This window comes from Pinus tabuliformis, chromosome 7 (assembly GCF_031772625.1).
Source record: "Pinus tabuliformis cultivar Carrire ecotype Pingquan chromosome 7, CPIR1, whole genome shotgun sequence".
In the NCBI taxonomy this organism is placed as follows: Eukaryota; Viridiplantae; Streptophyta; class Pinopsida; order Pinales; family Pinaceae; genus Pinus; species Pinus tabuliformis.
In genome coordinates this window covers 774546687-774572857 of record NC_142293.1, presented here as the reverse complement: position 1 = coordinate 774572857, position 26171 = coordinate 774546687, and the positions used below count along the sequence as shown (strand labels likewise).

At 39.1% G+C, this 26171-nt stretch overlaps 1 protein-coding gene across 5 annotated transcripts in view; it reads right to left on the bottom strand.

The window, feature by feature from the left end:
* Positions 1-25258, bottom strand: part of LOC149249873 (pto-interacting protein 1-like) — a 218144-nt gene extending 192886 nt beyond the window's left edge. Inside the window, exons 1-2 of one of the 5 annotated variants that reach the window (XM_089458815.1) lie at positions 25065-25258; positions 24770-24868 (exon numbers count right to left, since the gene is read on the bottom strand). The gene's annotated coding sequence lies outside the window, so the exon portion shown is untranslated. The remainder of the gene's footprint in view (positions 1-24769; positions 24869-25064) is intronic. The other 4 variants (XM_089458816.1, XM_089458813.1, XM_089458812.1 and 1 more) reach the window with 4 other exon arrangements.
* Positions 25259-26171: the final 913 nt, after the last annotated feature.

Below are 26171 nucleotides of genomic sequence, written 5' to 3'. Positions count from 1 at the left end.
TCACGAGATGTAGGCAGACAGCCAAGGCTAAAACCCCTATATAGGGGAAAACCCAGTCAAGAACTCTTCCTTCAATAATTCAGATTGAGATGGACCAAGACCCTAGACCAACAGACTTTCCTCCTCCACCAAGTCATCCTTTTCAAGATGATGTAGTAGACTCTTTTTATCCAGTAGTTCTAGCCTAGCAACAATCAAAAATTCGACTTCCCAGTTGTAGAATTTCGACCCCCAGTAGTAGAATTACGGCCTCCCAACTACCGCAGAATTTCGGCACCCTTCCAGCAGTTGCATAGCTTCACACGTGTGCGAAAAAGAGAGAAAATTTTGACTTCTTATGCTTGTGAGAGACCTCCTTCTCCTTTGCTATCCTTCTTCCTCTTCTTCCTTGAAATTCGCACTTTTTCTGGCCCCAAAAGTTGCAAATCGAACTTGTTCTGAGTGGGTTCCAAATGAGGTCAAGTTGTTGCCTTTATATAGTGATTCTGCTACCCAAATTTCGGCCGACTTGTCCAGTTTGAGGATGACTTGGTGGAGGAGGCCTAATTGACCTATTTTACAATAAAATAAATTTCTTATTTGACAAATAAATCCTAAGAAGGGTTCTTTACAATATGACATGGACAAGGACACTTGACATAAACCCTAGAAGTCTTCAATGGAGACTTTGACCTAAAAACAATTGACCCAAGCATGAAACCCATGCTTTAATAAATCAATTTCTTTAATAATAATTATTTTCTTTCTTTCTTTTGATAAACACATTTCATTATGATTCAAGTACAATTATGAAAACCGACACTAGTTATATTCTTCAACACTCCCTCTTAACTAGTGAGGTATTCATAATTACCTATATCTATAGAGGTATATGAAAATCTCCAAAATGAATCGAAGAGTTTTGGCACACTCAGTGCCACAGACTAGATTCCTAACCAGGGTAATCTATCCAAGTGGGACTAAGATGGACTAAAGCTTTCAGCCAGTCTAAGTACCATCAGGCTTACTAACTAACCATCAACCCAGGGATCTAGGTGCGTATCCAAGGTCAGAGCTCCAGGACCTCAGAGCCTTGATTTTCTTACCAGGCCCCTGCAGCCTCTCTTTGTTCAACTGTAGCCATACTCTGTCTCCCACCTTGAATGATTTTTTTGTTTTGCGTTGATCATGCCTGGCATTACACCTCTCCTGCGACTTCTGTAGTGCTTCTTGTGCCTGTAGATGGATTTGCCTGATCTTCTCTATAAATTTTCCAGCCCTCAAAGCATCATCTCCCGTAAGATCTTCCCTCACTCCTCCTTGTTGCCCATATGCAATATGTTAATTTTAGGTATGTTCTATGCTTAAAGCAATTTATTTCAATTTTCACAATTAGCTCCATATCTTTTCCAGATTAGCAATCACATCATAATTAAAGTAAACTGCAGATAGAACATAAACATAAATCGCAGAAGACAAGCCAAGACAAGAGGACACAAGATGTGGCGCTAGCCAAGGGACAAACCCCAATGTGGGGAAACCCTTGATCAATTCTTCTTATATGTTCTTCAATAGTTCAGCAGAGAGAGAGAGATAGTACGTTTACAATAGAAATCAACACTTTGACTTATCTAGATAAGAGCATAGATCATCTCTAAGAAGATGATACGTGAGATCAGTTGAAGACATGCTGCTTCAACTAATTCTCCAAGGTGACTCCTTCACCTATCGTTGTGCTTCATTTCGTCATCATACTGCACCTCACCGCGCTGCACCATGCTGCACCCATCATCACTATGCTGCATCTCATCACGCTGCATTAATCGTGAATGTACCCATCATTGTACTGCATTATGTGCCATTGTTGCACCATGTTGCCATCCTAACCTATGTGTTGGCTACACCTTGCTTACTTGTTGTCCTTAGCATGCTTGTTGTTGCATGTTAGTTGTCCCTTGCATGCTAGCTGTAACATTGCATGCTTGGTATATTTGCTGCTAAGTACCATACAACTGTCCCAATGTTAGTTAACTGTCCCTTGCATGCTGCTCTCCTTCAGAGACAGATGCTCCGGCTGTGTCGGCAGTTCCCGGCAGTTCCCAGCAGTTCTAGCTGTTCCCGGAAATTCTGGCAATTCTTGTTGTTCCCAGCAGTTCTGGCTTTTCCGGCAGTTCCAGCATTTCTGGCTTTTCCAGTTTTTCCGGCTTTTCTGGCAGTTCTGGCTTTTTCGACAATTCCGTCTTTTCGGCAGTTCCGACTTTTCCGGCTTTTCCGGCAGTTCCGACTTTTCCGACAGTTCCGTCTTTTCCGACAGTTTCGGCTTTTCCGACATTTCCGGCAGTTCCGGCTTTTCCAGCTTTTCTGACTTTCTAGCAGTCTGGATCAGGGCAACGTTATTCCTTAGGATCTCTCCTCCTACTAAAACCCAAAGACAAGTAGAGAGAGGAAGAGATCCCAAGTGTGTTGAAATGACTTGAAGGCCACCTCTGTTTATACTAAAACGTTGAGCACATGTGGGGTTTATTTGGTTGCTGGCCGACCTTGACGAATTGTCTTATAACGCAAATAAATTCATAACTCCATGAATACTTATCGGAATCAGATGATCTTTAGATCAATCCTACACCTCTCGATGAGAGGGATCCAAGAAAAATATCAGCTACCATAAATAAGATGACCCACATGGAGTTTGGCCCTAGTTGCCAATTTTAACACTCCCTCTCAACTAGGGAGAACTCCATCCGTTGATCCATATGTTTGACTGTACTATCTCTGCCATCAGTGCCCTGCACTGCTCTAATCTACTGAGCTCTGCTCTGCTGAACCATGCAGAAGAAGAATTGATCGAGAATGTCTCATACCATTCTCCACTGACCCGAAGTCAGTTTCATCTGAAGAGAGTGTGTCACATCACTCTTACTGACTCGAAGTCCATTTTATTGATCCCAAATCAATATCACAAGAGAGTGTCTCAAACCACTCATACTGATCCCAGATCAATGTCACAAGAGAGTGTCTCAAACCACTCATACTGATCCCAGATCAATGGAGGTCATCCTAGCATAGGGAGTACGGCAGATACAGCGATGCGTCCATCGATAGTACTACTATGGTCCCTATCCTCATTTCCCTACTCATTGATCAAATGAGAGGTACTTCCCATGAGTCCCAGATTGCATGGGTAGGATGCCTCGACAGGAGAACTAATCATCCTGTCCACAGGAGAACTAATCATCCTGTTCCATAGTTGCCATGGGAGAACTAATCATCCCAGCCCACAGGAGAACTAATCATCCTGTTCCACAGTTGCCACAGGAGAACTAATCATCCCGGCCCACAAGAGAACTAATCATCCTGTTCCACAGTTGCCACGGGAGAACTAATCATCCCGGCCCACAAGAGAACTAATCATCATGTTCCACAGTTGCCACAGGAGAACTAATCATCCCATCCCACAGGAGAACTAATCATCCTGTTCATAGCGCACCACCAAGGGAGGGTGAGTCGCCCTGTGCTCATATGTTGGTCCAGTAAGTACCCCAAGCCCCCCAGAGCTCTCAGAGCTCAATGCATGCAACATGCAGGACCCTTATAAGAAGGTCTCTCAACGACTCCAAGTTGTTCGGGAAAGTCACAAATTTGACTTTTCCCCAGGGCTTTGACAAAATGTTTGCGACATGTACATCAGTCTCAATGCGATGGAGCCTCCTCGCTCATCGACTTACCATATCGCAGATAAGGCAGTATCTGATGTCTATCTGCTGGAGCAATCATCGAATACGAGATTCCTCAATAATCGAATCCCCCCTCTAGTTGTCATAGAGAATCATAGTGGTATTCATCATGTGTACAAACAGCTCACTTAAGAGCTTCTGCAACCATGCAGCTTCACACGAGATCATACTCATAGCTACGTATTCGGTCTCGGCGATGCTTATAGCAACTGACTTCTACTTCCTGCTCATCCATGATATCAAAGCAAAATCCAAAGAGAACCAACACTGAGATGTGCTCTAGTAATCCTCCACACTGCCTGCCCAGTCAGCATTCGAATAATCATGCAGTTTCATATTTCCGAGAGTATATCTCAATCCATGAGAGATTGTGCCTCGAAGATATCTCAGAAGATTCTTGGCACCAATCCAATGAGGCTCAACCAAATATGAGTTCACCATGCTAACTGCAAAACATATGTCCGGATGGAAGTTCACCAAGAACATCAACGCGAATGAGTTTATGAAACTCAGAGGCATTTCCCAAATCTGGTCCGACATCACTAGCATATAACTTTTGAAAGTTAAGATCCTCGAGGTAGTCACAGGATTGCAGTTTATCATTCCATATCCGGAATCCAACTCCCTCTTACTTCTGCAAATGAGAGGGTCTGCACCTATCAGAAATAGATTGTCCTCATAAGGTGCCGATATGAGGGGTCTATCATCCACAACCTTCGGGTAATGGTTTGGATCGGTTTCACTCCTAGTGAATCTTAGCTTCATCAGACAACTATCAATCCTCTCATACTACGCCCGGGGTGTTTGCTTCAAGCCATAGAGGGCTTTCTTCCACCTGTATACATGAGATTCCCGATCATGAATCTCAAACTCCTCAGGTTTTTCCAAACCTATGGACCTACTGCATGAGAGGAATGGTCCCCTTATAATATTTCCTTCGGTACATCTCAGACATATACCTTCATGCTCTACTTGAATTCAGACATCCCTATCACCATTTGACTCACATCAGGTACGGCCCCATAGGTAGACCTCCGGTGTTATAGATGTGATATGTCAATTGACATGATCCCCAATGGACCATCCTGCAACTTGATACAAATAGCCAACCCTGAACCCATGAGAAAAAGCATTTTTGAAAATTATATTTTTTAACACGTACCTTTCCATCGATGAATGCCACCCTGAAACCTTTGACTTCCATTTCCGAGATGGACATCAGGTTCTTCTTGCGATCAGGTACATAAAAGAGATTTTGTAAATGAATCGAGTTACCCTTATTCAATTGAGAGTTAACATTCCCTACACCCTTTCCAGGATAGGTGGCATCGGCTCCAAGTATAATCCCACGATTGTTTCCATCTCTACCAAATTAGAGAGTGCACCCATCTATCCGATGAAGTGCCTTGAAGCACTACAATCTATAAGCCAGATTCCCAAAGAATCTGAAGGAGAGGGCCAATACAAGATAATGCTTCTTTATCTTATCAGAAACAACATTTGATTCTTCATACCTGGGGTTCCTTGCTTTCTATGAAGAGTCGGCCATTTCCTTGATGACCTGCATTACCTGTCATTCCTTTGATCACTGAACGTCACTGGAATGATTGTTATCATCATCAAGTGATGTGTCCCTGCCATTCGAACACTCCTTCACATAATGGCCAAACTAGTTATATGCCTTTCCTTCCACCCTGAGATCCAGTCTTCCAATGAAGTGATCTTTAGGTAGGCCATATTCCACTGCGTCATTCTAATAATATTCTCTGTTTCGACTTCACCCTTGGTGAATTTGAAGAGGGATGAGGATCCACTAATTCTTTTGTCCTTTCCCAACTGTCTTCGGTGATTTCTCTTTCACTCTTGCTTGGGCATTGTCTTCACCTCAGCTCTGATACCATGTTAATTTTAGGTATGTTCTATGCTTAGAGCAATTTATTTCAATTTTCACAATTAGCTCCATATCTTTTCCAGATTAGCAATCACATCAGCATTAAAGTAAACTGCAGATAGAACATAAACATAAATCGCAAAAGACAAGCCAAGACAAGAGGACACAAGATGTGGCGCTAGCCAGGGACAAACCCCAATGTGGGGAAACCCTTGATCAATTCTTCTTATATGTTCTTCAATAGTTCAGCAGAGAGAGAGAGAGATAGTACGTTTACAACAGAAGTCAACACTTTGACTTATCTAGATAAGAGCATATATCATCTCTAAGAAGATGATACATGAGATCGGTTGAAGACATGCTGCTTCAACTAATTCTCCAAGGTGACTCCTCCACCTATCGTTGTGTTGCATTTCGTCATCACGCTGCACCTCACCGCGTTGCACCATGCTGCACCCACCATCACTATGCTGCATCTCATCACGCTTCATTAATCATGACTGTACCCACCACTGTACTGCATTATGTGCCATTGTTGCACCATGTTGCCATCCTGACATATGTGTTCGCTGCACCTTGCTTGCTTGTTGTCCCTTGCTTGCTTGTTGTCCTTAGCATGCTTGTTGTTGCATGCTAGTTGTCCCTTGCATGCTCGTTGTAACATTGCATGCTTGGTGTATTTGCTGCTAAGTACCATACAACTGTCCCAATGTTAGTTAGTTGTCCCTTGCATGTTGCTCTCCTTCGGAGACAGATGCTCCGGCTGTTTCGGCAGTTCCAGCTGTTCCCGGCAGTTTCGGCAGTTCCGGTTGTTCTCGACAGTTCCGGCAATTCCAGCTTTTCCAGCTTTTCTGGCAATTCTGACTTTTTCGGCTTTTCCGGCCTTTCCGGCTTTTCTGGCAATTCCGTCTTTCTGGCAGTTCCTGCTTTTTCGGCGTTTCCAGTTTTTCCGGCAGTTCCATCTTTTCCGGCAGTTCCGGCTTTTCCGGCTTTCTAGCAGTCTGGATTAGGGCAACGTTATTCCTTAGGATCTCTCCTCCTACTAAAACCCAAAGACAAGTAGAGAGAGGAAGCGATCCCAAGTGTGTTGAAATGACTTGAAGGCCGCCTCTATTTATACTAAAACGTTGAGCACATGTGGGGTTTATTTGGTTGCTGGCCGACCTTGACGAATTGTCTTATAACACAAATAAATTCATAACTCCATGAATACTTATCGGAATCAGATGATCTTTAGATCAATCCTACACCTCTCGATGAGAAGGATCCAAGAAAAATATCAGCTACCATAAATAAGATGACCCACATGGAGTTTGGCCCGAGTTGCCAATTTTAACACAATATCCAAAGGTGAAGGTGGCAAATATCCAAAACAAGTCTCAAATGGGGACTTTCCTGTAGAAGTGTGGACTACTCTGTTGTAAGAATGTTATATATACCATATTTTCATCCCATGTCTTCGGATGCTTCTGGTTGTATCCCCTCAGAAGTTGCACCAAAGTCATGTTGACTACTTTTGTCTGCCCATGTCTGTGGATGGAATGTTGTAGATCTCTTCAACTTTGTGTCCATCTTCTCTCACAATGTAGTCCAGAATGCACTGAGAAATCTTGTATCCATGTCTGAAATGATGCTCCTTGGTATCCCAAAGTGCACCCAGACCTGTCCAAAGAACAAGTTTGTTGCTTCTTGTTCGTTGATGGTATTTTTACAGGGCATCAGAACACACATCTTGTTGAACCTGTCAACTACCACAAACAGGGAGTCATGTCCCTTCTTAGTTGTCAGTAAACCTCACAAAGTCCATGGAAATGCTTCCCAAGGATGAGTAGGTACATGTAAGGGATGATATAGACCCTGTTTCTTGTTGCTAGGCTTGCTGGTACAACAAAGCATGCATCCTCTTATGAACCTAGCTACCTGCTCTTGCATCTTGGGCCAATACACATACCTCTGCAAGTTAGCCACAGTCTTCCCTACACCAAAGTGCCCTGCAACCTTGGAGGTGTGAGCCTCTTTAATCAACTGCAATCGCTCACCTTTAGGAACACATAGCTTATCCAGCCTGTAGAGTAACCCATCTTGGAGATGGTAGTCAACGGTGTTGTCGCCATTGTGCACATGACTCTAACTTTGCAACTGCTGATACACCTCCTTGAAGTCCTCATCCTCTGAATATGCCTCTTTGTATGCATCATGGGTGAATGGCTCCATGTGCATAAGAGTCCCCAAAGCTGTAATCTTTGATGTGGGTGGTCTTGAAAGCATGTTGGCCAACTTGTTTGTGTTGCCCTTCTTATACTTGACCACCAAATGAAACAATTGTAAAAACCCCAGCCACTTGTAATTCCTGGTCTACTGTAATTTACTCTGGCCTAACAAGTACTGTAATGGTTGGTGATCTGTGGATTATTGTCTCCATTCCCATCAGATAGTGCTTCCACTTCTTCACTGCTTGCACCATGGCATAGAGCTCCTTATCGTAGGTAGGGTAGTTAAGGACTGCCCCATGAAATACTTCAGATGGTAGCATACAAAAATTCCTCCCTGCATCAAGACAACTCTCATACCACACCCACTCGCATTTGTCTCCACTTCAAAGGGTCGTTGCAAGTTTAGTAATGCCAGAATTGGTGATTCACTGATCTTCTTTAACTCCTTGGAAGTCCTCTACTAACCTTTTCCCCACTGGAAACTCTTGCCACTTGTTGTTATGGCATGGAGCGGTGCTACTACCACTGAAAATGAGGCTATGAATTTCCTCAAGTACTTTTTTGCCCCAATGAAACTCATGACCTCAAAAACATTAGTAGGCACTGACCATTTCATGATGGCCTCCATCTTGGAAGGATCTATCTTCAGCTCTCCTCCACCGATCACATACCCCAAATACACCAAGGATTGTTGCGCAAACTCGCACATCTTGAGATTTGCTAGCAGTTGGTGCTTCTCCAATGTTTCCAACCCCGCGTCAAATGTGAAATATGCTCCTCCCAGGTAGCACTATATACCAATATATCATCCAAATAAACAATAACAAATGAATCCATAAAAGGATGCAGTACATCATTCATTAATTACATAAATTTTGTTGGTGCATTACATAGGCCAAATGGCATGACTAACCACTCATACAAACCTTGCCTAGTTTTGAAGGCAGTCTTCCAGGTATCTTCTTCTTTGACTCAAACCTGGTGATATCCAAACTTCAAGTCAAGCTTGGTGAGGTAATTTGTTTGTTGCAATTGATCCAACAGATCATCTATCTTGGGTAGGAGATATCTAATCTTGAGTGTGATTTTATTCAATGCCCTACAATCTATACACATCCAGCAAGTCCCATCCTTCCTTGGCACAATGATGATGGGTGACCCACATGGTGATGTACTCGGTCAAATGACACCTTGTTCTAGCAACTATTGCAATTGTTTCTTCACCTCATTTGTTTCTATAACAAACCCCTGTACAACCCAATATTCGGTAATGGGGAGTCTGGCAATAGCTGGATCTCGTGCTCCACTTCTCTCTTAGGTGGTAACCCTTTAGGCTCTCGTAACACATCCCTGTATATTTGTAATAACTGCTCCAATTGTTGTTTAAGTTTCTTAGTACATCCCTCTGGGGATGCCTTGCCTCTTATTGACTCCTCTACAGACTAACTTTCTCTTAAAAACAATAAAACATACTTCTTCCTGGAATTGATCAATTTTTTGGCTTGGTTGGCACTTACTAGTGAAATTTTCGACTTGCCTTTGTGTGCGTTGATGATAAACGATTTTCCACCCTTGACGAGCCAATACTGGTTGGTTCTCCTCATGAATATTACATCACGCATGTACATCTATGGACTCCCAAACACGACTCCACATACATCAAGGGGAACCACATTTAGATCTACCTCATCAATAAAATCAACACTGATAGGAAATCTAATTTTACACTGCTTTGTTACCTTCGGCTCTACATCCTTATTTACCCATCCCAGTGGATATGGGTTTGGATGATCACGAGCTTCCAGCCCCAACTTCTTGACCAACGCTACTGCAATGAGATTTGCTTGTGATCCTGAGTCAAACAGAGCATCGATCTGTCTTCTTGACCTGTATCTTTATATGGAAGAGTTTGGTCATTTCTTTCTCTTCCTATTGCTGAAGGCTACTCAGATTCACCTCATTTTGCATTGATGTACAGATGATCTTCTCATCCACGTCCGAGCTGCTTTCAACTTGGTTACTCAAATCAGTGGCCATGAGATTCTTCATCTTGTCATCTTTCTTCTTGTTCTTTGGGTTTAGCTCTGGATGCAACTTCAAGCACTTCCCCTCTGCATGGCCATCTATGTTGCAATGATTGTAGTGGTTGCTAGGATCTTTGCACTAGTGTGTTATGGTTGTCATCTTTTTATCTTTTCCCCCTTCTTGCTTCTTCTTCCCCTCCTTAGAAGCTTCCTATTGCTCCTTTTGCTTCAATCCACTTGATTGCGCTCTTTTCAAGCCTATGTTCTCTAGGTACTTTGCATGTACACAAGCCTCGTCCACTGATTTGAGCTTGAACAACATCACTTTCTCACACAGATGGCAATGCAGACCCCCCAAATACTTGAGTATATATGGGTTCTTTGGAGAGATACCCAACATTATAGCAATATTTTTTAATTTCGCGGTATACTCTTGCACGCTTTGGCCTGGATTTTTCCTGAAGTAATGCCACCGGATCCAATGGTCCTCCACCTACTCAATGGGATAAAACTATGACTTAATGAGGGTTTTGAAATATTCCCACTTAGTCAATGGAGATTCTCCCTCCAACCTTAGGATTTTCATGTGGCTTTCCCACCAAGTCAGTGCATGGCCCTCTGATTTCAGCCGCACAAATGAGATCTTTTGCCCTTCCTCAATCTGATGGACGCTGAAATAAACTTGCAGTTGCTACAACCAATGGTTTGGCTTCATAGGGTCAATCTCGTCGTGGTATAGCTTGATATCGTCTTTTGCTTCCATTTAAACAACGACTGCGATTGGTTCACGACACTCAAACTGGGTTGATCTTTTTCAGGTTCTTTCTTCGACTAGTACTGGTTCTTCGTTTCTCCCCAGTCTTCTGATCCTCGTTCTGATTTTTCCTTTGCATTCAAACCCCCATCTTCTCCAAATATCCCCAGCTTGCTATTCAGGGTCACCATGAGGAGGTTTACATTGTCATTGATATCTGCGACTTGTTGTTCCAGCTGCGTAAGCCTTGCCACTGCAGGATCTCGCAGTTCGTTTATAGATTCATCGGCCATGATCAGGGTTTTACAATTTTCGACCTTGTCAATCTAGATCCTTGCAATCTCCACAAAATACCCAAAAAAACCCGCTTTGATACCAAATGATCCGTAAACTACCGTGGATATTCCACTGGACAATTCGTCACAATAGATCTGATAATAATATATTAAAATTCTGAATTTTTACACTATTACAGTCTTATTAAACTTCTAGATTTGTAAATTTAATTGTAATTAGTGCATGCATGCGAATGGAAATTATGAAGAAAAGTAGAGAACGACAAAATAAGCTCTCACACACACACACATAAGAAACAAAATATGCTCTGGGAAATCCTTTCGATAGAAAACCCAGTTGAAGGGTGATGCCGCTTCGCTCTATTTCTCTATCTGAAATTGGTTGCACGTACAAAGTAAGGCTTGTGGCTCGTGGACTGCTACAGTGCACAAATCCTCCTTGTGTGCTCTACCTCTTATCCCTCTTGGCTATTTTTATGGAACAAAATGCTCTCGAAAGAATGGAATGCCTCTTCTTCCTAGTGTGGCCCAATTATAACACAACCCAATAGCCTACTAGTGGTTAAGTTTGTCTACATCAACTCTTAACTAGAGTTACAAAATAGACTCTTCTAGAGTCTTTCACATCAAAAACACGTGGATAGCCCCTTTTCCATGAATAATGTGGTTTGATGTGGCATCCTCCCGAATTATAGATGTGAAAACAATAAGGTCAACTTTTGAGTGGCATATAACTTTTGCATACAAACTTCAATGACGCGCTTCTTGCGCTGTTGGAAAGATCTTTGTGTAAAACAACATGAAAATGTGTGGTGCTAAAGCGGCAAAGTTTTACCCCCAAAAAACGTCGTATGATACCTCAAAACGCTCCCTGAAGGTTTCAGACCTCATTTTACCAAACTGGGTCCCGCCGATAAAAATGGTCCCATTAGCTGGTTCCTCCACTTTTTCCACTCTGAATGCATCTAGATGAATGACCCACAATATAATGATCTCTAGGTTTCACTAGCGCTGACCTTGTACACATAAGCTCATAACCCCTCTAACAGAAAGTGCCTTACTTAATTTGTGTATGAATACACAACTCTCATTTGTATTTTAACTTGTGATTCATTTTCATTTTTAATATAATGATTTCACTAAGGGCACCTATTGAGTGTTTTGCTCTCTTCTCTCTCTAATGAACTTTTTCTTGGGTTCACTGTCTCTCTAAGGTTGTAATCCTCTCAGTTGATTGCTCTTAAAGTGTTGCACTGCCCTAGAGTTAGTTTGTTTTTCTATTTAATATAGAATTCGAGGTTTTGTTGGTTACATTCAATTCTCTTGTTACTTGTTGTGAATCTCAACATCATATCAAAGTGGATGTGAATCTCACTTACTCAACTCAGTGGTTGATCCAAAGATTTTTCTCTAGTGGCATCACTTAAGGCTTCTATGTGATTGTAGAACTAGGGTTTTTATATCATCTCTATTTCTAGAGGTTTTTTGTGGGTTTAAACCCAATCATCTCTTTTCCTTCCCTTGCTATGCCACAGAAGGTGAAACAATGCAGATTTTTTCCAAAAGAAGTCGATACCTCTCTTTCTCTTGGGCCTATAAAGGTAAACTTCTAAAGACTTTACAAAGCTTTCTTATTTGCCATGTTGTTGAACTTGATGGATTCGTATTACATTGCAAAACTAATTGTGCACTCCACATATTTGTAATGTCCCTAAGAAATTAATTGCCCAAGAGATGAAGTAGCCTATCGATCCCCATAGGCTATAGTTCTTGATAAAGGGAAAACCCCCAAAATACCCAATGTTTGGCAATAGAGGGCGAGTTTTTGGGTAGCGGGGCAAAGAAATCCAAAGTTGGGGTGTTGAGTGAACCTCACTCAATTAATTAAGGAGAAAGATCCCCTCAAAGAAATCTATAAATACAAGAGAGCCACATTCATTTGGACCATCATTGGATTGGATCATTATCTCTGTTTTCCTTCGAGTCTGAGGCTCTGAGTGTTTCAAGTGTTGAGTTTTTAGTGCAATCAAGACTAGAACATTTTTTTGAACTGATAACTACTTCCAATGATACAACATTACCTCTTTAGACCATTCCAATCATCAAGCAGTTATACATGAAAAATTTCAACCATTCACTTCTGTTAGGAAATCGAAAAGGCGGAAAGATTTTCTTATCTTAATAGTTACTTGTGATTTCTTTGTATTCTTATTATCTTTTTTTATGTATTATTTCGTCTTCTTATAATCAAGCAACTACCAAAACATAAATGCATGAAGATCAAAACAACAACGACACAGGATGTAGGCTCTCATCCAGGGCAAAACCCCTCTCTTAGGGGAAAACCCAAAAATTATCTTCTCTTCTTCAAGAACTAAATCAAAAGAGACAACCATGACCCTTTCACCAAGACAAATATCTCCTCCAATCCACCAAGTCAACCTCCCAAGAAAATCCTTCCAAGATGACAAAAATTTGTTTCCAGTAAACGAAAGTCAATACTCTACAATCCTGCATCAATCATAAATTTCGGCCATAGTTGCCCCGCTCCCGCTCCCAATCCGCGCTCCGGGCGGGAGCAACTCGGGAGCGAGTCAGGAGCGCGCTCCCAAAATCGCTCCTGAAAAGGGAGCGATTTCGGGAGCGCGCTCCCTAAAAAAAATTTCGCTCCCTGCCTTTTCGGGAGCGTTTTGCCTTTTTTGCATTTTTTTTTTTGTAGTAATGTTCGAAATGCAATTTTTTTTGAAAGAAACAAATAGTTCTTGAGTGGGGCAGCTTAATGATCAAGTCTAGGCCCTAGTATTGATATGCTATTCATGGTAATGTTAAATTCTTAAAGTAAAAGTGACATTTTCTTTAATTTTCATTTTCATCCTTTTACTTAAATTTTTAACATTACCATGAAATGACTCAGGATGTTTGAGAGTGGTTTCGTCCTCATTGGATTTCATATGGAGAAAGTAGAATTTTAGATTTCATTCAAAATCCAGCAGACTTATCAGTTTTTCAGGATTTCAGGATTGGGGGATTGCAATGTTTCCATTGAATTTTGTCATGTATTAGGGTATGGAACTCGTATTTAATCAAGAGTACCAATCCCTCTATGTACCTTGATGTTAATGACATTGGTTGTCGAACTCCTCTATCATGACCCTTCTAAAAATGTATGCATCACTCAAACAAAATCTTGACTTGACATGCTATGCTTTTTCTATCTTATGTTAATGCTTAGAGGGTGATATTAATGACAAAGATCCCTATACAGATACAAAGGTAGTGACAAAGATACCTCTAGATATTAATGCTTGGAGGGTGATATTAATGACAAAGATCCTGATTTTGCAACAAGACTAAAAAATTAGACATTTCTTGTGGTGGCAAGAGGCCCAAGCATAAGAAATAGATAATAGATTTACTTCTCTTTTCTAGTTTCTAGTAGCTTTTATAACTATTGACTCTTTCATATTTATTATGATATTTTTTTAAACAATATATGACAATTTAAGTTTGAAGTTGGCAATTATAACTCATTAGTAATGAATTATGAATATGATGCTTCATGAAAGTTGAAAGTTGTTTCATTTCATTTCAATTTATAACATTTCATTTCATGTTAGATATTATTTGTTGTAATGGTTACACTTAGCTTACAAGTACAACTTTGGTGATCAATGATGATAAATGTTATATATTGAATTTTGAAAGCTTGAAACTTTAAGATTGATGAATCATGAGACTCAATATGTTGTATGTTACTATGTTACTAACTTGCAGACGTGATTGATGAAGATTATAACTTCTAGATGATTGTTGTTATATGGTTCAATCTATGCTTTTTTATGTTTTTTATATCTAATTCATCATTCTACATGTTTTTGTTGACATATATGTATCAAAAATTAAAAAATATAAAAAAAAAATATATATATATATATATATATATTTTTTAAAAATCGCTCTGAGATTCGCTCCCAAACCGAGAGCTTCTGAAAATGGTTGCTCCCGCTCCCGTTTTCGCTCCCGCTCCCGCTCCCAAGTAACATTGATTTCGGCCCTCCTGCATCAGAATTTCGGTCTCTACTGCAAACCTGCAACTCAGAATCTTCGCACGTGTGATCTAGAAACAAGAGAAAACTTCCTTCTTTCCTTCGCTAGGGTTCCTCCTTCCTTCTCTAGGGTTTTTCTTCCTTTTCCAAGCCTTCTTCACTCCTTCACACCTCTTTTTCTTGCAGATCGAACTTCCTTGCATGGATGCCACAATAGGTCGAAGTCATAGCTTATATATAGTGGTTTTGTGAGGTCGAGTTCCCTTCATGAGGCCGACTTGACAATTCTTGAGGTCGACTTGGTGGAGGAGGCACAAATTACATTTTTGACACAAAAATAAATTTCTTCTTTGATATAATAAGCCCAAGAAGGGTCTAATACAAGATGACAAGGACAATGACTCATGACACAAACCCTAGAAGCACACAATGGGTGCTTTGACCTAGAAATATAATAAATTGAGCATGCTTATAAAATAATAAGTTTCTTTTCTTTTACAATAATTTTTCTTTTTCTTTCTTTTTACAAATACCTAAAAATTACATCATGTCATGAGCTCGACAATAATTATGAAGACCGATACTAGTTACAATTTCAACGCTCCTTCTTAACTAGGGAGGCATTCATAATCGTTCAACTGGTACAAGGTAGACCTTAATTTGAATTGCTCCAAGAAGAGTACAACAACATATGCAATGCTAGATACCATCAAGGCCAAAAATTGCCAAGGTATCAATCAAGTGTCATCAAGGCTACCTGCCAAGACACTAATTCAACAAGGACTAAGGTGTCATCAAGGAAACTTGCCACTATAGGTGCCATCAGGCTACAGCCTTGGTATCAATCCAATAGGATATAGATACCATCTAGCCCTCCATGCCAAGACACCAACCCTCACAGGGATCCAGGTATCATCAAGGTCAAACACTAAAAGGGAGCTCCATAAGACCAAGATACCCTCCCACACCCTGATCTAGACATCATGACAACCAAACTATAACTGAGACCTCAAAACCAACTAGGCCCAGATATCCTCCAAGAACCATCATATTGTTTAATTATGCAACTAGGGTCAAATTCCACTTTGGATAGCTCATTTGATGGAGATAACCATTGCATTGAATTCCTCTTTTCGAGAGGACCAAAATCGACCTAAATATCACTCAAATCGATCGAGGAAAAGTGTGTTTTTGAATTAAAACCCACTCATGCAAATTGTCAAGGTCAGCTACAACGACATGGTCCTAAAAAAATAATCGTGGCTTCAACAACAACAAGTCACACGAAAGAAGAAGGAATGAAAGAAGAAGAGTCTCCCCTGATGATAGTGAAGATCCTCCAAAGAGGTCAAGAAACTCGAGGAATGAAGGTAATGCTACTAATCAATCTAAATATATTCTTATTTCCACATTATTTAGTTCACCTCCTTTGGATTCTTGGGATAGTTGATTGGTTGATAGTGAGGCCTCTCATCACTTCGCTGGTTATAAGGAGGTTCTCTCCAATTTGGTAGAGAGGGAGACCAATTTATACATTATTCTTGGTGACAATACCACTCATCTTGTAAAGGCCTTTGGTTCTGTCAAATTTCATTTGAACTCTGGGGAATCTATATTGCTTCATGATGTACTATATGTGTCGAGATTGAAGAAAAATTTGGTTTCAATATCTGCTTTTGAGGATAGAGGAATGAGGGTTGCATTCATTAAAGGAAAAGTACTTTCTTGCTCTGTTGATTCCTACATGAGAAATGCCTTCACATTGGGATCTAAGTTTGAAGGACTCTATAAAGACACTGGAAGACCCCTTCTAGCTATGGTCCATAATAATCATCAAAGCAAGTTGTGGTACCGAAGGTTGGCCCATCTACACTATGATGCACTTCCAAAATTGAATAAGTTGGTCTCCGAGATCCCCGATGTTCAAGCTCAACATGATGGAGTATGCCTTGGGTGTGCAAGTGGAAAGAAGACAAGGGGACCATTCCCCTCTAGCGAAAACAAGACGAAAGAAATTCTTCATCTCATTCATTCTAATATATGTGGTCCAATGCCCGTGCATTCTCTTGGGGGTCATCTTTATTACATCACCTTCATCGACGATTTCTCAAGGAAGACATGGATATATTACTTAAGGCACAAGGACGAGGCATTCAAAATATCCAAAGAGTTCAAGGCTTTGGTTGAAAATCATACAGGGAATAAAATAAAAATCTTCAGGTATTACAACGATGAGGAATACACCTCAAATGGATTTATAGAATTTTGCAAGAAGGAAGGAATTAAGAAGGAGACCATTGTGCCCTACACCCTCAAACAAAATGGAGTGGCTTAGAGAAAGAACAGATCCATTGTAGAAGCTAACCAAATATAGGCACACAGCCAGGGCAAAACCCCTCTCTAAGGGAAAACCTAGTCAGTGATTCTTCCTTCAATAGTTTTCCTGATATATTCCCAGACTCTAGACCTTGACACAAACTTTCCTCCACACTAAGTCAACCTTCTTACTTTGCAAATGATCCTACTTGACCTGGCAGCAGTAGCAACACCTTCTTGGACCTAGCAACTTCGACGTTGCTTTGGAGACTTTGATCTTCACTTAGAAACTTTGATCTTGGCCCAATACAACTTCCAGAAGCAGCAGCACCCAACACTAGCAACTTCGACCTATACTTGATCTAGCAACAACAACATGCAGCAACCGGCTACGGCATCAACGAGAGAACTTCGATCTTCCAATCTAGGGCACAAGAGAGAGAGAGATAGATTTTCCTTCCTTCCTTCTCTTAGACCAAACTCGTATTCCTTTTGCCTTCCTCCTCTACTTCACACTTTTTCCCAGCTTTAAGAGATACCAAACTTGCTTGAGTTGATTGTCCTCCAAATGGAATTCAAACTGCTTCATATATAGCCTTTAGGTGAAGTAGAATAGCCTTCCTTGAGGCCGACTTGGTGTGGAGGTAACATAATTCATATTCGACTCAATACTTAATCTTTTTACATGATTCAAAAGCCCAAGAAGGGTCTCTTTAAAAGTACAATGACTCTATTGCCTCAGAATAAATCCAAGAAGTCCTTAATGGGGACTTTGACCTAAAACATGATGACTCAAGCATGAAACCCATGCTTTAATAAGTCATAATAATAATAACAAAAATTATTTCTTTATTCTTTTGAAAAGTACAATACATGATGACTCAAATATATTAATGAAGACTGAACCTAGTTACATTTTCCAACACTCCCTCTTAACTAGGGAGGTATTCATCATAAACAAGTACAAGGAAGATACGAACCATGATGAATTTTAGGCACCGCAATGCCATGGACTAGATTCCCGACCACGGAAATCTATCCATTGGTCTCTCAACAATTTAGGCACCGCAATTCCATGGACTAGATTCCTAACCAGGGCAATCTATCCAAGTGGGACTAAGATGGACTCAAGCTTTCAGCCTCTATAGGTACCATCAGGCTTACTTGCTAACCATCAACCCAGGGATCCAGGTGTGTATCCAAAATCAGAGCTCTATGACTAACACCACCTTTGCAACTTCGGGACCTAGACATCAACACAAAGTGTCAACCAGATGTCCTCCCAGGCAATGCTTCACTCACAAAGCCTCAACACTCCTTGATCCAATAGATCAAGGACAACAAATCTCTCCCGATCAAACTGATCAGTAACCAGCATGCTATCTAAACCTTCGAGAGATTTACCTGTACAAACACAACCCCAATCAATAATATCCTTTCACATGTACATAATCAAATACAAACCTTCGGGGTCTTGATGTTGCTTTTCAACACAGTAGGGCTACCAACCGAATCTTTGACAGAAGATTTCTCAATCATACACTTTCCTTTACATGCAACAACATATCCTTCAAAATGCATTCTCCAATCAAAACTATGTTACACCCTTCTTCTCAACTAGGAAGCTTTCCTCTATCTAGGCTCCCTCTTAATCTCAAGGAGATCTCTTTTATCTGGGCTCCCTCTTAACCTAGGGAGATCAGCTTCTTCTTTTCAACATCGAAGAATCTTTCGTGGCTTCCATCCTTCTCATCAGAGTTATCATTACCATTCACATCATACTTATCACATCAAGTTTTCTTTTGATCATCTTCACCATCTTGAAGATTGTGTACCTGCACAACTTAGATAGCAAGTACAACCAAAACTATAGAAGCATGAAGTTAGCCATATCAGAATCTTATAATAACGGAAGCATTAGACTTTACAAACATAATCAGCAAGAGACTATACTTTAATACTTCAACTTTTTGCCCAGGTTTTGTTACAAACCCTAAATCACATCCACAACTCATCAAGATATCAAACTTATTATATCTAGGGTTTCAATATTCTTTAATGACATGACACGATATTTCATATAGCAATCCCTAGAAACAAATCAGATTAATATATCTAACAACTTTCAAATTTCATAAGTTCGACTTCCTACTAGGGTTTCATACACACTCTAGATTTCATATATAAGTTTTTAACAACCAAGAACCAATCAACAATATGACAAGCATCCACTAGAGGTTGTTGCAAACCCTAGATTTTCTTATCTACACAATCTCAATAATCACTATATAGATAGATCTCAGATAGTCATATCACACATATTAGAGAATTTAACTACTACTAGGGTTTTGCTGCAAAACCCTAGATTTTTCCAAACAGCATCATCCTAGAATATTAAACTCAGACAAGGACTCGTATTATACCCTAAGACTTATGACCATCAATAATTAGGTCAACACACATATCTAGGAATTCATCATCATGCATAAGCACAACATTAATATATTAGACATATACCGACCTAGACCAAGCTAGGGTTTCAACCAATGGACACATATATAGCTAGGTCTTCATTCCTAGGATCTTACTTTAAATACATAACAAAGGTTTTGCTTATAGACCCAACCAAACCCTAAAGATCTAGGGTTTCATAACATAGCAAAGCAAACCCTATTATATCAAAACTTCAAAGGTTAAGGATTTCAGACAACATCATTTCAACCCTAACAAGTTAAGGTCTTTGTGATCATATCAAAACCACAAACATGACATCATCAACAAAAACTTCAAATAACACTTCCCAATAACCCTAAGCATTTCTTAGGCTTCAAACATTAACATTATCATACCCTTAGGTTAGGGTTTTCCAAAGAACATGTCTAGGGTTCTATAAGAATAATCAAAGATGTAAGGAGGGTAGATTTATCAAATGATGAATCACCCAAACCAAGAATCATTATGATTCAATATAGCTAGACATAACAATGTTAGTAATAGATTGTCAAATGAATAAACATTTATTATAAAGAAATCAATGTTTTGTAGTTTAAGGCATACCTTTGTTCCTTGACAAACCTTGTCTTGGGAGGCTCTCTTCCATACTCCTTGAGGATATAGCAAATGTTTTCCTAATCAAGACAATAGAGGGAGAATGGTGATTAATATTTAATATAATCAAAACTTAAATAAGTACATGAAACTAGAAATTGAAAGGAAATGAGATACTTATCTTTGGGAGATGTTGGGGGCTCCCTCCAAAGCTTGAGGGATACCTATAAACTTATAAAAACAAAAGAAAATGTCTTTTCCAAAAACATGTTAAAACCTATAAATTCTAAACATCAAAAATACAAAATAGAATATCTAAGACTAGAAGCAAAGGACTTAGTAGTGTAAGTCCCTTATATCAGATTCTTCAAGTTTGACTTTCTTTAGGTCTTCTTCTTCAGCAACATTGGCTTGTATTTTATCTTTTAGGTTTCTGCAATCGTCAATTATGATGATCGCAAAAACCTAAAAGATAAAATACTCACCCGATACGGAAGGGAGATAATGAAAAAAGTTCGAATATTTGAACGATACAGATTGCTCTTAATGAAAAAGAAGACTGATCTTACATCTATTTATTGAAATAATAAGATCAGTCTTCCACTTATCTTTCACATCCTGAAGATGAACCACCGTTGCTGGTTCGAAACGTTGATCAAAAGAAACCTAATGCGATGAATCTGGAAGAAGATCTACACAACATTGGCTTGATCTCTTTCTCTCTTCTTGTTTCTTGGATTGTCGGGACAATCACTCCTGTAGTGACCCTTCTTATGACATTGATAGCATTCTACTTTGGACATGTCTACCTTCCTCTTTGGTCCTTTCGATTTCTTGAAGTTCCCTTTGTGATGAGCAGTGTAGGCATTTGAAACTCCTTCAGGATTGGCAACTAATGAGATCCTTAATTCTTCTTGACTACAAGCAGTCCATAGTTCTTCAAAAGTGGGAGCTTCCTTCCAACTATTAAGTCCTGTAGCAAATGCACCCCAAGTAGGTGGCAATCCTAATATAGCAGTGATCACAAGTTCTTTGTCTGGAACAATTTCATCAATGGCCAAAAGATCATCTTTGATTCTTGCTATCTTCACAAAGGAGGCCATTGTATCTTCTTTAGTCATCTTTGTGGTCCTTAGTTCATTCTTCAGGCTTGCTACTTGACCAATGTTCTTAATAGTGAATAACTTTGACAAAGCCTCATACATTTCTTGAGCATGGTTTATGTTGGCTATGAATGGGACAAGGTTGTCCTTTATTCCTTCTACCATTAGATTCATGGCCACTAATTACAAATCTTTGAACTTCACTTTATCAAAATCACTGGAGTCTTCTATAGGCTTCTTTAATTTTCCTTTTTACTAAGTCTAGTACCTTGTTCATTTCAAGAATGAGGTCAATCCTTTTCTTGCAAGACCTGTAGTTTGAGACTTGTAGTTTGAGGCTCCTTCAAGTTTGTTCTCTCCCTTGATTGTGTTATACATCTTCCTTGAATATAGTAGACTTCTTCCCTGAAATAATCCTTTTGAATGCTTCCTTGATCAAGTGCTTGAGACTGTCTTTTGCTTCTTTCTTCACCAAAGCTCTGATACCATGTTGGAAAATCATAAAGGCAAAAATATTTTCTTATACTTGATAATTACTTGTGATGTTCTTGATTTTTTATTAGGTTTCTTTATATCTTCTTTCTTTTAATTCATTAAGCAATTACCAAAGCAATAGCACATAAATCAATGGACACCAAATATAGGCACACAGCTAGGGCAAAACCCCTCTCTAGGGGAAAACCTAGTCAGTGATTCTTCCTTCAATAGTTTTCCTGAGATATTCCAAGACTCTAGACCTTGACACAAACTTTCCTCCGCACCAAGTCAGCCTTCTTCTTACTTTGCAAATGATCCTACTTGACCTGGCAACAGTAGCAGCACGTTCTTGGAACCAACAACATCGACCTTGCTTTGGAGACTTCGATCTTTACTGAAAGACTTTGATCTTCACTTAAAAACTTCGATCTTGGCCCAATACAACTTCCAGAAGCAACAGCGCCCAACAATAGCAACTTCGACCTATACTTGATCTAGCAGCAGCAACATGTAGCAACTCGCTACGACATCAACGAGAGAACTTCGATCTTCCAATCTAGGGCACGCTAGAGAGAAATAGATACATCAAAACTTCGATTTTCCTTCCTTCCTTCTCCTAGACCAAACTCGCACTTCTTTTGCCTTCTTCCTCTACTTCGCATTTTTTCCTAGCTTCAAGAGATATCAAACTTGCCTGAGTTGATTGTACTCCAAAAGGAATCCGAATTGCTTCATATATAGCCTTTAGGTGAGGTTGAATAGCCTTCCTTGAGGCCGACTCGATCATATTAAAGACAACTTGGTGTAGAGGTAACATAATTCATATTTGACTCAATACTTAACCTTTTTACATGATTCCAAAGCCCAAGAAGGGTCTCTTTAAAAGTACAATGACTCTATTGACTCAGAATAAATCCTAGAAGTCCTCAATGGGGACTTTGACCTAAAACATGATGACCCAAGCATGAAACCCATGCTTTAATAAGTCATAATAATAATAACAAAAATTCTTTTCTTTATTCTTTTGACAAGTACATTACATGATGACTCAAATACATTAATGAAGACCGAACCTAGTTACATTTTTCAACAAGAAGAAGTGCAGACTTTGACCAATTTTGACTGACTGTTTTGAGACTGTTTTGGGCTGACTTTGACCAGCAAAGAAGGCCGAGTTTCACTGCCTTTGACCGAACTCCAAGTGGACTGTTTGCTGCTGTGTTGACCACCGTTGATTTTCTGGTTAGGGCTGATTTGACTGCTGTTGACATAGAGCAGTGTTGCAGATTTTACAGGGCTGTTTTGAACAGTGGTTTTTATCATCTATTCGCAAGTCAATTTTGACTTTATTATGCTCTCTCTCTCTGTTGAACACTTGATATAATAATAAGAAGGATTGATCAAAGGGTTTTACCCATCTTGGGGGTTTTCTCTGGCATTCGTCAAATTCTGGTGTTCTCTTGTCTTGGCTTGTCTTCTGCTTTTATTTCATGTTCTATCTACAGTTTCTGTCAATGTAATGATTAATGTGATTGCTATTGGAAATTAAAATGAAAATTGTCACTGGGCTAACTAAAGGACATTGAAGAAATTGATGGAAGCATAGAACATACGAATGTTAACTAAAATTAACAACTCTCTTGTTCAGAAGAAGCAGAAAGTGAATGAATTGAAGGCTGAGTGCAAAATGTTGAGGAACGCGGTAATTAATTTGAGCAAAGACTCTCAATCAGAAGTACTAAATCGGAGAATGTCTATAACTTCAGGTCAGGTTGATTTAATGGAAGAAGATACAGTGTACCAGATGCTAGAAGACATGGACATCAAGAAACATATTTCTCTTCCATCCAATCATGGCCAAGGGGAAGTAATCAGCCACATGTTTTCCAGTAATTTTAAATGTTCACTAAATCAATTAGAATACTAGGAGTTTTCTTTAAGGTTTATATATGCAAGTTGTTAAGCAAAAATCACCACTGCGTAATATTTTCCAGCTTCTGTAATCTTTACTTTAAAGTTTTGGAAGGCTGTTCCTCATGCCTGCAAACTTTGAACAGCAGTTTTGTAATTTCTGCTGCTTAGCCATGTGCCGCAGCTTTTATAATACGAATTTCCAAGTTTTGGTTTAAAAGAAAATTGCAATCGCTTCTAAGCCCTTCAAAGTCCTTAAGAAGCACCTTCCACGCCAACTATCAAGCCTAGCACACCATATTAAAAAGCTCTAAATTCTAATTTCGGGATTCTAAAGGCCACTGCTTCACCAACAATTTATTTTATCCCAAAAGGGGAATCAGCTAAATAACTTTTAAACGTCCATTATAAATCTTCCAGGAAAGGAATCCAACCAGAACATTGAGGTGAATCTCAGTGATAACACGCCAGTATCATAAAAGCAAGGACCTATTTCTGCAGACTCTGGAATCAAGATTGATTTACATATGCAGGCATGATTCCAGAAGAGGCCCAGTTTATGAAAGTTTCTGTTTGGACTCTATGCGCCTATTGGCCCAGGACTATGCTTTTATTATTTACCCTTTGGATGTACTTGCTAATTCAGCCTATGATGCAATTTAGTATTTTGAGATAGGTTATTTCGTTTTTGGGAAGTCTAATGTTACTGGCTTGCGGCGGCTACATCTACAGCCCATTGCTTTTTTTGGTATGAAATGCCCTGTGTATGTACATATCTTGTACATCTTAAAAGATGACTACTACAATAATCTAAACAAACAAAACAAAAAACCGCCATTTGGGGCAGAGAAGTAGCAAGAAAATTTCCATTACACCATTCAGTATAAAAATTCCCTTAACAAAGTATAACAAGAAGTCTTAAGCTAAGCAGCTACAATTGAAAAAACAAGATGGATTTGCAAAGCAAAGTGATTTACCAGAAAAACAACTGAATGTCCAAAATGGAGCTCAATCAAAAACAACCCACCGCTCAACCCTCCAATTCAACCAATCGGATCGATCTGCGCGCATGTTTCCTGACAATTTTATGGAAAGAAGAGAAACCCCGAAATATTTACCATATAAAAAATCACAATTATGCTCAAAAACATGAATTTGAGAAGATGAAATGTTTATGAGAATTTGATGGGTGGAATCAAATAAAGCTAGGTCATAAAAACAGCCATGACATGCAAGTTGGCAGGCTGATGACATGAATATTATATTACTCACCGCCTTTAAAGGGGAACAGACAGCACTGCAATCAACCGAACACAGGGCCCTTTACTAATGCCTCCCGCTGTGGAGAAAGGAAAATTAGAAGGGGAGAGAAAGGAAGCACCGTAAGCCTGCAATCAACGGCGTCCGGTCCTTTATATAAGAGGCAATTTCCGTGACCGTAAAGCATTGACTTGCCTCCTGTATCGTTTCAAAGTCTAATTTATGACCGACTGCATAGAGTCACGCGATACTCTCTCTGGTCACATGATCTTACAGCAGACGTCGAGCCAAATGTACTGTGAGATTGTGAAGTAATCGAGCTATTCAGATCTGTCGTTGGGGTTTTGTCCAAATGATGATCCCTGATTCAGAACTGTGGGTGGTGAGGTAGCAATTACCATCACTCGGCAAAAGTAATTATGAGTTTGTTATGTGCGGTGATTTTCTTGCAAAGCATCACGTGGGTTTGGTTTTATAACAATTTGACCATTTCATAGTATATAATTTTATGGGATTAAAAAATAATGAAATTTAAATAATTTACTTTATATTTTAATATATAAATTCTACTAACAAAATTAAACATATATTATATTATATCATAAAAAATTAATTTTATTTTAATTATAAAAATTAATAAACCAATTAAATTTTGAATCGGTTGAGTACGTTAATTATGTCAAGTAGCTTCTTCTTTTTTAAAAGAACACATCTTTTTTTAAAGACCACACAGATAGATTGATAGTTCAAAAGATTTATTATTTATTTTGGATAGAATTAGAAAAGGGATATGTTAATTTATAGATAAAATAGTTTTTTCATTTAATTTTATTAAAATAATTTTTTAATTTAAATTTATCAAATTTTGCCAATATAATTTCAAAAAAAATTCTTTCTTAAAATATTTTTTTGAAAGCTTATGAGGCATTGAAGTAAAGCAATTAAACAATGTAAACTCAAGTTTAAAAAAAAAATCGTCTAATTTTGATTAAAATTAGTGAAAAAAGTCATTTCATCTATAAATTGGACTACGTCTTAGAAAAATGTATATTCATATTTATAAATATATTTAATTTATTCTTTTCTATATATAATTTATTTTTACTTTTATTATAAGAT